The sequence below is a fragment of the Heterocephalus glaber genome, unplaced genomic scaffold, assembly GCF_053883595.1.
Source record: "Heterocephalus glaber isolate CG9 unplaced genomic scaffold, H.glaber_assembly_v1.0 deba00001429, whole genome shotgun sequence".
Taxonomy (NCBI): Eukaryota; Metazoa; Chordata; class Mammalia; order Rodentia; family Bathyergidae; genus Heterocephalus; species Heterocephalus glaber.
The window spans coordinates 27,382,029-27,394,732 of record NW_028258294.1 but is presented as its reverse complement, the minus strand read 5'-3'; the positions used below and the strand labels follow the sequence as shown (position 1 = coordinate 27,394,732).

The 12,704-nt window shown below is 35.7% G+C and overlaps 1 long non-coding RNA gene across 1 annotated transcript in view; it reads left to right on the top strand.

Moving 5' to 3' along the window:
- The window catches only part of LOC110344300 (uncharacterized), a 67,322-nt gene that overhangs the window by 3,682 nt on the left and 50,936 nt on the right, over window positions 1-12,704 (top strand). The window lies entirely within an intron of this gene.

Genomic DNA, 12,704 nt, shown 5'->3' with positions numbered 1-12,704 from the left:
CTGTACACACACAAACACACACACACTGAGGAAAAAAATGATAAAAGACAAGAGGGAGAAGGAGAAGAAAAGAGAACTTCCTGTCTCCATCATTTTATCTCTGGTTTTAGTATCAGTGAGGGAGAGCACTCTAATCACCACATTTTCTATTTACTCCATCTTTAAAATGCACCATTTCCAGCTGATGCTCTGATCCCCTTGTCATTGAATTGAATAAAAAATGGTAACACTTCATAAGGCAAATGGATGTAGACAAAAAATTAAGAAAGATGGTAAGAGACAGATAAGAATTAATTTTATAACATACTTAACTTGAATAATATAAAAATTTTTTTAAAAGTATGGCATAGAAGAGTTAAGGTAATGAAAGAGTGATATGAAATTTGAGGAAAGACAATTTCATGGCTCACAACAGCACATACATATTTTGCTGAAGCAGACAGCCTGTAAACTTGAAAAACAAGATATTTACCATTTGTTTCCTTGATTGTGAATGATTATATTTTTACTGTTTTTTTTCAAGAGTGAAGGAAAGTCAGTACCCTAGGAGGTTTAGTCCTGGATTTAGATTTAGCTAAAATGAAAAAGTGTGGAAGCTTTATTAGATGGCTTTACTTAGGAAAAATAGGTTATAATGGTTTGTTTGTTTGAGGTATTGGGGATTGAACTCAGGATCTTGTGCTTGCAAGGCAGGTGTGGTACCACTGAGCTAAATCCCCGGCCCTGGTTTGTCTTTTATATTAAAGACAGAGCACATGAGAAAAATCCAAATCACTGACTATACCAATGCTAGGTACCTCTTATTAGTTTAAAATGCAGATATTTGTGAAACAGGCATCAACCTGTCAGGTTAATGAACATGTGGATGCCAGTATATGTAAGGTTACTATTATGGAAATAAACGAGAAGATTGAAGTTCTTTGAAGCAGACTTTCTTTTGTGCTTCTATTTTATTTTTAACAGATTTTTGAGGTATAATTGATTTTATATTAAAAACTGCACATTTTAATGTGTACAATTTACTAAGTTGAAGACCTACATACACCCATAAAACCATCCCTAAAATAAAAAGTTTCCCTCTGTTCCGTGTGTGTATGTGTATTCCTGTGTGTGTTAGGACCACTTAACAGATCTACTTTTAAAATTTTCAGTGTATAATAAAGTATTGTTGACTTCCAGATCTCTGGAACAGATAAAGTATTGTTAACTATAGGCACTGTGTTGTTCAGCAGTTCTCTAGGACTTATTAATTTTGCATCACTGAAGCTTTGTTGTTGAACAACTCTCCACCCCAGCCCCAGCCTCAGCCAGCCATCATTCTATTGTTCTTGTGAGTTTGACTATTTTGGATACCTCACAGGGGTAGGACTGTGCAGTATCTGTCTGTGACTAGCTTATTTTACTTAGCATAATGTCTTTCAGGTTCATCTATATTGTTGCATATAGCAGGATTTCCTTTTCTTCCAAGGAGAATAATATTACATTGTGTGTATGTATGTATGTATGTATACACAGTGTGATAAAAACTACAGTGAATGTTTAAATTAAAAAATTTATTACAGTAAAAACGCACTGCCATTTATTCCCCTTTAAAACTCTCTCTCACTTCAAACAGTCTTATTTTATTGTTCTTGCCACTTTCTGAAGAAGTTTTGGAAGTCCTCTTTTTTTGGTGTCTTTAGTTTTGCCTGCCTCCATGTTCTGAATTGATTCAAAATGTTTACTTTTATTTTGACTTTGGGGAAGAGCTGGAAGTCCCATAGTGGATTTGGCGCATAAAAGGGATAAAGTCATAGTATAATGTTTTTATGAGCTTGCCTTTCCATTGAATGACACTTGGCAACAGCATCCACTGTATTTTTGATCTTAACTCATAAAGGCACTTAGGAAAGAGGACTTCCAGAACTGTGTCAGAAAGTGGCAAGAATGATTGAATAAATGTGTCTGAAGCAAGGGGGAATATTTTGAGGGGCACTAATAGCAATGTATCTTTTTTTGTAATAATTTTTTAAAAAGTTTTAACATTCACTGTATATTTTGATCACACCGCACATGTGCCAGATTTTCTTTCTCATTCACCTCTCTATAGATTATTAGGCTGTTTCCATATGTTGGCTATTATGAATAATGCTGCAGAGAACATGGGAGTACAGCAATCTCTTTGAGATCTGCATTTCAATTCCATTAGATAAATTTATCCTTGATTTATGGATTGATGAATCCTTGATTTACATTTCCACAATCCGTGTATAACGGTTCCAATTTCTCCACATGCTTGCCAACGCTTATTATTATTGTTTTAATTAACAGTCATTCTAACAGGTATGAGGTTATATCTTGTGGTTTTAATTTGTATTTCCCTGGTGACTAGGGAAGTTGAATACCTTTTCATATATCTGGTGCCTATTTGTATATTGCTTTTGGAGATGTCTATTCAAGTGCTTTGCCCATTTTTAAATCAGGTTTTTTTTTTTGCAATTGACTTGTAGGAGTTTCTTAGATGTTTTGGGTATTAATCTCTTACCATGTATATAGGTCACAAATTTTTTTCTCTTATTTTATAAGTTGCTTTTTCACTCTACTGATTATTTTCTTTGCTGTTTGGAAACTTTTTACTTTAATGTAATTCTGTCTTTCTAATTTTTGCTCTTGTTGTCTCTGCTTTTGGTGTCATATCCAAGAATTCGCTGCTAAGACCAGTGTCAAGATTTTCACCTATATTTCCCTCTAGGAGTTTGATAATTTCATATCTTTCAGTTAAGTCTTTAGTTCACGCTGAGTTGATTTTTGTGCATAATATAAGATCAAGGTGCAGTTTTATTCTTTCACATGTAGATACTCGGTTTCCCAACACTTTGTTGAAGTCTATTATGTATACTTGGCATTTTTGTTGGAGATCAACTGAATATATATGTTTGAGTTTATTTCTAGGTTTTCTATTCTGTTCCATCGGTCCATTTCTGTCTTTATACCAGTATTATACTATTTTAATTACTTTAACTTTGTAGCATATTTTGAAATCAATAAGTATGAGGCCTTCTGCTTTTTTCTTTTTTTGTACCAGGGATCGAACTCAGGATTGTGCGCTTGCAAGGCAGGCTCAGATACCACTGAGCTAAATCTCCAGCCCCTGCTTTATTCTTTTTACTCAAGATTGTTTTGGTTATTCAGGGTCTTTTGTGGTTTCAAATAAATATACATTCTTCTCAAGCATACATGAATCATTCCCAAGGATAGATCACATGTTAGGTCACAAAACAAGACTTAAAAAATTTAATAAGATTGAAACCATATCAGGTATCTTTCCTAACCACAATGGAAGGAAACTAGAAATCAACAACAGAAAGAAAACTGGAACACTCAGAAATATTTGGAAATCAAACAACATACTCCTTAGCAACCAATGAAGCAAAAAAGAAATCAAAAGGGAAATTAGAAATTATCAGGAGACAAATGAAATTATTACACAACATACTAAAACTTATGGAAAGCAGAAAAATAGTTCTAAAAGGGAAGTATTTGGCTCTTTTAAAGGATCATAACCATGCCTTAGTTTTAATTTTTTGAAGTTTGGTTTTAGCTGTGATGTGTCTTCTCTAAATGAAGAGTGTGTGATTAACCCCTGAAATTAATTTCAAAAATTGTATATCTCCTTCTAGATTATAGCTTTTCTTAGGCTTTTAAATTTGAAATGGATCTTAGAGAGTATCGTGAGTCCACCTTTGTATGTGGTACATAAATCTCCAGGTATTTGACAGATAGTTTAAATCCTTGGTTTACTGCTTCATGTAAAACCCAATCTACTGTGAGACACTTGGCATCAGTTGAAAACATTTCCTTATGTTTTGGCTTCTTTATAACTTCTGCCCATAGATTTCAGTTCTTTTCTCTGGAGCAAGACATTATAAATGAACACAGAGTTTTTAATCATCTTTCTTCAGTTGTCCGGGCAAAACACTTCCAACTTCCTTGTCTGTATTTGCAGTCCTCTAACCTTCTTTCTTATGGTTCTTGGAATTGGCACATCAATCTCTCTTTTAAAATATTGTTCTCAAAAGAGAACACGGTGGGTCAGGTGTACTCTAAGCAGTTTAGAATACTGGCCATCCACCAGTTCCTCCTTTGATCCTGACACTATACTCATATTAATTCAGTCAAAGATTGTGCTAATTTCCTCAGCAGTCATAACCCATAGTTAAGACTAAAGCCAGCCAAAGAAGCTAGCTATTTTGAAATAACAAGTATTATTATTGCATTAGGTCACTCATAATTTTTAGGCAATCAGGTTTTAAAAAATGTGAATGAAAATTATGATAGCTAAAATATCATCTGATTGATTTTGCTCATTGTTTCAGATAATAAATTTTGACTCTTTACTCTGTAATTTATCATATTACCTGTTCTTTAGTTTCATGAACTATCTTCATATTCTGCCAGCATGATTTATAAATCTATTGCAGGTGTTAGTCTTTGTATTAGCACTTCTAGTACATGTATATGGCTCACAGTAGGTTCACAATTGTGGATTGGTAAACTGGTAACTAGGACAAAGCTTGGGCCAGATTTGCAACTAGACACCTTCAACTTTGCCTTCTACAATTTGTTGGTCTACATTTATTTGACCTGGTTTTTCATATAATCATGAGTTTTAGGAGGATACTATATCCATGCTGTTGGAATAAGATTTTTAAAAGGGTCCTTGACCTTCACATAGTAACGTTTCAGTGTGTAAGCCACTCAACTCTCAGTTACTTTCTCCTTGGTTCATCCATTTCTGTCATTGGAATATTTTACTAATCTTTCCAGTGCCACTAGGTTATGAATTTCTTTGAGGGTAAGGATAATATCTTAGCAATTTTTGAAATTTCTAAACTTTTAAAACAGAATTCAATAAATACTGTTCACTCTGACAATTACTGCATTCATATGCTGGATACTATGGTAGATGCTGGGAATATCAACATGAATAAGGCACAATCTCTGTCCTTGAGAAGTTATGGTTTAGAGTAGAAGCTCTAAAATCCAAATTCTTAAGTGTGAATGTGACTCTACAACTGACTTTGAAGAAGTCTTGGATATGACACCAAAAGCACAGACAACAAGAGCAAAATTAGAGAGACAGAATTACACTAAACTTAAAAGCTTCCAAACAGCAAAGAAAATAATCAGTAGAGTGAAAAACTCTCCCTCTGCTTGAGTTTCTCATTTCTCAAATAGTGGTTAATAACAGACCTACCTCAGAGGATTATTGTGAAGAAGGTGGACACATAAATGAATAATTTTAATGTAATAGGGTAAGCACTAAGAGGTTTGCATAGAGAGCTCAAAGGAGAGGCACTTAGTTCAATTTAAAGGTTCACAGGGGAGGCTTCCAAATGAAAAAAGCTGAGCAGATGTGTAAAAGCCAGGTGAAAAGAAATTGGATAAACATTTGAAGAGGAAGAAACAGAATGAACAGTGGTCCCAAAGGTAGGAGGAGGTATGATATAGTACTCAGGTAACTACTATCAGTGGGAAACATCTAGATTTAGTGATGAGAATGTCCACAGATCAAACTGAAAGATACCTGGGACTAGGTCATGGAGGGCTCTTTTTTCTTCTTCAGGCTATTTTGCTGCTTCTAAACCCCTCTATAGAGAAATTCCAAAGCTGCAACTAACTAGGAAGATGCTGAAGCAATAGTTTCTAACTACAACATTGATATGATGTGTGGGAGGGGAGAGAGGGAGCTGTTAAAGATTGCTCCTAGATTGTTGATAGAAGTGAACAATTATGGAGAGTTTACCACTTGGCATTCACTCTGCTGGGCACTGAACATACAGAAGAGGATGAAATATGATCCCAACCTTCAAAGCGCATATAAACTATTTCATTTAAACATATAGCTCTGATTTCTCTAATGATGTCATGAAAGATTTAAATAGCTTGCAGAAATCAATATATATTATGTCTGCCTCCTGGAGAAAATGAGTTACGCTAGGAGTCAAATGTTCTAGACTGCCATTTATAATTTCTGAACATATAATTCTGAGCTCAGGGCAAGATCTGGAGTAAAAATCTAGACAGTTTAAGTCCAGGATGTTGATGGTATCATTCAATGGGAGTATCAAGAAGAAAGTGGAATCCTGCAGTATTTGTTTGGCACTCCCAGACTGAGCAAATAAAGAAGCATCCTCCCACCAAAGAGGAGAGGGAAGAAGAGGAAGAGAAAGAGGAAGAAAAAGGAGGAGGAGGAGAAGAAGGAGAAAGAAGAAGAAGGAGGGCGGAGAAATACCTTGAAATCTAGGGAAGACAGTTTAAAGGAGGAAAATTTTAAGAAGGAATGAGTACTTTCACTGAAAAGTGTTAAGTAAAATGAAGTTTAAAAGGAATTCATTAGATTTAGTCACAAAGGAATAGTTAATGATTTTTGTAAAAGGGATCAGTATTGGGAGTGGAAAGTGGTGAAGAAAAGTAAGTATAGACCCTTCTTTTAAGAAACTTGTCTGTAGAATGTCCACTATCACCACTCTTGTTCAATATAATTCTGGAAACATTAGCCACAGCAATTAGACAAGAGAAAGAAATAAAAGGAATAAAGGTAGGTAATGAAGAAGTCAAATTGTCATTATTTGCAGATGACATGATACTCTGTATAGAAGACCCCAAGAACTCCACCAAAAGTCTTCTAGACTTAATAACCAAATTCAGTCAAGTAGCTGGTTACAAGGTCAACACACAAAAATCAATAGCTTTCCTCTACACGAATGACAGACTCACTGAGAGAGAAATAGGGCAAATAATTCCTTTCACAATAGCATCCAAAAACCTGAAATACCTAGGAATCATCCTAACAAAAGAAATTAAAGACCTCTTCTCTGAAAACTATGGCACTCTGAAAAGAGAGATTGAAGATGACATCAGAAAATGGACAGACATCCCCTGCTCCTGGCTAGGAAGGATTAATATAGTGAAAATGGCCATACTTCCAAAACTGCTACATAGATTTAATGCAATTCCAATTGAGATCCCAGCAGCGTACTTCATAGACCTTGAGAAAACAATCCAAAAATTCATTTGGAACAAGAAGAGACCCAGAATAGCAAAAGCAATTCTAGGTAACAGAGACATGGTAGGGGGTATCACAATCCCCAACCTGCAACTACACTACAAAGCTACTGTGATAAAAACAGCATGGTACTGGCAAAGAAACAGACTTGAGGACCAGTGGAACAGATTAGAAGATGCAGAAACAACGCCAGACACACTCAGCCATCTCATCTTCGACAAAGGAGCCAAACACCCTCACTGGAGGAAAGATAGCCTCTTTAATAAACGGTGCTGGAGAAATTGGGCTTCAACTTGCCAAAGATTAAAACTAGACCTGTATCTCTCACCATGCACTAAACTAAAATCAAAATGGATGAAAGATCTAAATATTAAAATAGAAACTGAACCAGTTGGAACAGAGGTTAGGTAGAACCCTTGAAGACATCGGAGTAGGAAAAGATTTTATGAACAAAACCTCAGTTGCCTGTGAACTAGCACAAACAATCAACAAATGGGATCTCTTCTTATTAAAAGGCTTCTGCACAGCAAGAGAAACCACCAGCAGTGTGAAGAGACAACCCACAATGTGGGAAAAAATCTTCACCTGCTTTTCCACAGACAAAGGTCTACTATCTTGAATCTATAAAGAACTGAAAAAGATCAGACCTCCCAAATTTAAAGACCCAATCCAAAAATGGGCATCTGAAATGAACAGACATTTCTCAGACAAAGAAGTAGAAATAGCAAATAAATACATGAAAAAATGTTCAACATCACTGGTCATTCGAGAGATGCAAATGAAAACAAGGCTGAGATTCCACTTCACTCCAGAAAGAATGGCTGCTATCATGAAATCAACCAATAACAAATGCTGGCATGGCTGTGGGGAAAGAGGAACCCTGCTCCACTGCTGGTGAGAGTGTAGACTGGTGCAAGCACTGTGGAAATTAGTATGGAGATAACTCAAAGAACTAGGACTGGAAGTTCCATTTGACCCCGCTATTCCACTGCTGGGGATCTTCCCCAAAGAATTAAAAGAATCATACCACAGTGATATATGTGTGCCCATGTTCATAGCAGTGCAGCTTGTAATAGCTAAAACTTGGAAACAGCCCAAATGCCCATCAGCTGGAGAATGGATAAGGAAAATGTGGTTTTTTAATAAAATGGAGTACTACTCAGCCATAAAAAATGAGAAATTAGAGACATTTATAGCTAAGTGGATGCACGTTGAGGCGATACTCTTAAGTGAAATAAATAGGACACACATGTGTAAATACTGAATAGTTTCTCTGGTGTGAGAAACTGAAAGTGTAAATAAAGACTAAATGTAGAATAGGTAATGTTAAATAGGAAGAAAAGGGGCAAAGGGGAAGAAAGTGGGAGGGCTAAGGGAAAGGATAGAAGGGAATGGGATTACTATGAGAAAATGGAAAAATAGGAGCAAAATCTTTGTAAATAGGGAGGACTGGAGGGGTTGAAGGGAGGGCTGGGCAAGGGTGAAAAATAAGAACCAAGAGAGACTATGTAAAGGTGCAAATTTCCAATGATGAATGTCATTATATTGTATAGCTAAAATGTACCAATGATTAGAATGAATAATCGATAATGTAAAATAGGAAGAAAAGGTCCAAAGGGGTAGGGGTAGTGGGAGGGGCAGGGGAAAGGAAAGAAGGGAAAAGAAAAATGATGAGAAATGGAAAAAATGGAAATAAAGTCTGTGTAAATAGGGAAGGGTGGAGGGCATGAAGGGAGGGCTAGGAATGGGGAAAAAATAAAAACCAAGATGCATTATGTAAAGGTACAATTCCCAATGAGAAATGTAATTGTGTTGTATACCTACAATGTACCAATAAAAGAATTTAATACAAAAAAAAAAAAAGAAACTTGTCTGTGAAGAAATAAAGATGGAAGGGGTTGTAGAGTCAGGTAAAAAATTTGGTGTTTCTCTTTTCTTTTTCTTTTTATCTGGTAGAGTGTGGCTTGCTTTTAGAATGAGTGAAAGAGAGAAAGATTGAAATAAAGGTAATTAGAGATATTGTAAAGATGGCAAGGACATCCACAGCAAAGGGGATTCTTTAGGAAGTGAGGCACCTTCATTCTGATGTGGGTGGGGAAAGGAAGCAAAGACAGTTTTGCCTGTAGGTAAGTGGCTAATTTGCAGCTCAGAAAGTTTACCTTTGACATCAATTACTTCTGTGAAATAGGAAGTGGATTCTTTGCAGAGTGTGAGGGTTGGATTATCTGCAAAGGGTGTGAGGGTTGGAGGAATAGGAGACTTTGGCTGACTTGTGTGTGTTTGAAAAATCTACCATGAAAATAGGACAAGAAATTAATTAGGACTCAGAGAGAACTTCCTGGGCCACCATAAAGTCGAAGAAAGTCCAGTTGAGGTAAGAATACCAAGAACTGTTAGTGATATCAATTCACATGGTCATGGGACTTTTTGGAACAATACTTGATAGCCTAGATGTAAAGTTGATACAGTGCTGGAGTTTGCTAGGTGAATCCTACAGAATCTCAAAGAAGTTGAAAGTTCAGCAAGAGAATTACTGAAAATGTGTGCCATGTTGTCTGGATAGAGAAAGAAATAAAGATAAGAAGGGATAGGGAGGCTCTGGAGGGGCCCAGAAGCTGGAATATAAACTAGATGAGGGCAAGCAAACATAGGATCTTGAAAATGAATCATGGTGTTTGAGTTAGTTATTGTTCTAGATGTTGATCTGTATGATCCAGGGAATAGCCTTGAGAATGGGTGGTGAAAGTGGAGAGGAGGATGCGGCTTCTTTCTCCACTGCCTTTTCCACTCTTTTTTCCCTAAAACCTAACACAATGCCTGGAACAAAATAATTTTCAAATATATATTTGTTAAAAATGGGATAAAATGCTTTTCTTTTTACTTTGTAGTATATGACATCAATTTCCCTCTTCACATATTTCCTCTATTATACTTATGGCAAGTGCTCTAAAAGAAATGTCTTGTTTGGTATTAGATTGCATAATAGGGAGTTCTAGTATAATCTGAGGGGTGGAGGTTAGGAAATTTTCCTCAGGAAATGACATTTAAAGTGAAATTGAAGAATCTGTAGGAAATTTCTGATTTTTTGGTTTGCTTTTGTTTTTGTTTTTGGCATCAGGGATTGAACTCACGGTCTTGTGAGTCCTAAGCATGTGCTATGCTACTGAACTACATCCCCAGCCCTCTGAGTATCTTGATGTGAGAAAAAGCTGAAATATTCCAGCGGTATAGTTATGAGGGAAGAGATGGATGGGACTGAAGGTGTAGATTAGGGTTGTATTACATGAGGTCTCATGAATGAGAAATCATGATGTGCATGCATTGTGACCTATAAGACTTGAAATGGGAAAACTCGACATAACTATTATTGTTGTTAGCTTATACGTGTTAATAGGGATTATACTATTTTTACAGGTGTATGATTCTACACAGTGAATCATACACTGATTATGTTTGTTTGAAACATTTCCTCCAGCAGCTTGCTACTTGCTTTCTGCAAAGCCTTATTCCATTGAAATAAACAAAATAAATTCCAAAAACTACTATTAAAGTGTATTTTAGTTACCGAGAAAGTTTCTAGGTTTCCTTCCTTTCTGCTATTCTAATTTTTTACCATTAGCTTCATGATTGGTGTCTTAGTTCATTGGGGCTGCTCTAAAAATTACCTTAGGTTGATTAATTTATAAATAGTAGAAATTTATTTCTCACAAGCTTGGTGGCTGGTAAATCTAAGATCAAGGTGACAACAGATTTGGTGGCTAATGAAAGTTCACTCTGTTTGATAGATGGTATATCTTGCTGGAAGGAGTAGAAAGGAATAGGAGTCTCTTTCTAGCCTTTTTATAAGGGTGCTAATCCTACCCATGAGTGCTCTGTCTACATGACCTTATAGCCTCCTATAGGCCCTGCTTCTTTTTTTTAATTTTTATTTTTTGGCTCTATTTCTTAATAATGTCACTTTGTGAATTAGATTTCAACGTACACATTTTTGGGGGGGTTGGGGGTTGCATTGATTCAGACCATAGCTATTAGGTTAATTAGGTTTTTGAATAGGGAACAGATATACTTTAATTAATGGAATGCAAAGAAGGCAGAGAACAGAGCAAGACCTTTGGTGGATGATGAGAATGGGAGACTCAAGTAAGCTAAAGTTAACTTGTTTCACAATTTTGTCTAATATAATCCTATGTAAAACCTCAAATTTTGTCCAGCTAGATAACTAGTTGCCTACTACAACATCAGTCTTAAAGAACTGTTTTGAAATAGTGTGTGTGTGCATGTATGTATTGTGTATATGTGTGTGTGTGTGTGCAGCTATGTGTGTGTGCATACCGTATGTGTGCATGTGTACATCTGCAGCCTGGGGCAGGAGGCTTCTGTGGAAACTGACAGTAGAGGCTCAGACAACTGGTATAAGTGTTCACAAGGATAACAATCAGAGTATAACCGAAACCATTGTGGAAAACTTGTAGAGATAGTCTAAAAGTGGGCACTCCAACCCCCAGAGGTGGTGATTTACAATCTAAAAGTGTTTTCTCTTCAGGCTGCTTCTCTTGGGGGTGGAGTGAGTCTAAAGGTAGGTTATCTGTTTGGAAAAAATGATATTGACCCCTACCTCAAACCATATGTAAAAATGAATTCAGATAAATTATATCTGGTAGAAAATGGTCAAGATATATGAATAGGAATTTAACAGAAGAGAAAACTCATGCAACCTATAAAATATGATGAAATAATCAATGTCATTAATGACCAGGGAGTGAAAATTAAAATCCATGAGGTATCACTTTACACTCATTTAATTAGCAAAAATTAAGAAACATGACAATATCAAATATTGGAGAGAATGTGAGTTAAAATCTTATACAATGCTCGTGAGAACATAAATGGATAAAACTATTTTGGAAAGTTTGTCGTTGTGTAATGTTGACCATTCTCATATCCTATAACTTGGGAAATTCTATTCTAGGTATAAACCCAAGAAAAATTGTTTAATAGGATACAGTGTTCCTAGCAGCACAGTTAGTGAAGGTAAGTATATGACTCCTTTTTATAAGAGTTAAAGACAAATGAGGACCGGGGATCTAGCTTAGTGGTTTTACCCCCTGCCTCACAAATGCAAGGTCCCGAGTTTGATCGCTGGTACCAAAAAAGAAAAAAAAAGTTAAAGACAAATGAAATTAAACAATATAACTCTTAGGAATACAAATATATGATAAAGCTATAATTTCAAAATCAGTAATAAATGTGAGAATAAAGAAAGGGAAGGTAGAGGAATAGATTGGAGGAGGCTCATAGGTGGGTATAAATGTTGATGTTCTAATTCTTACCCTGGGCAGTTGTTTCATATGTATTTATATTATTAATGATAAGCAAATACATAAATAAGTGCATGAGTACATATGAATAAAAGAGGCCATCCTTGGATCTATGAATAAGACAGTGTGGTCACAAATCAGATCCAATTCTATGCATTTGAGCATAAAAACATCAACTATCTTGACCACACTTATTTTTACTATTATATTATCACTAATTCACACAATAATCCTATTGTTTGGTTATTACTATAATCTCCCTTTTACAGAATAGCTCAGAAAGTTAATATAACTTGTTCAAGTGAATGAAGCTAGCATATGGTAGAATGTAGAGTTTG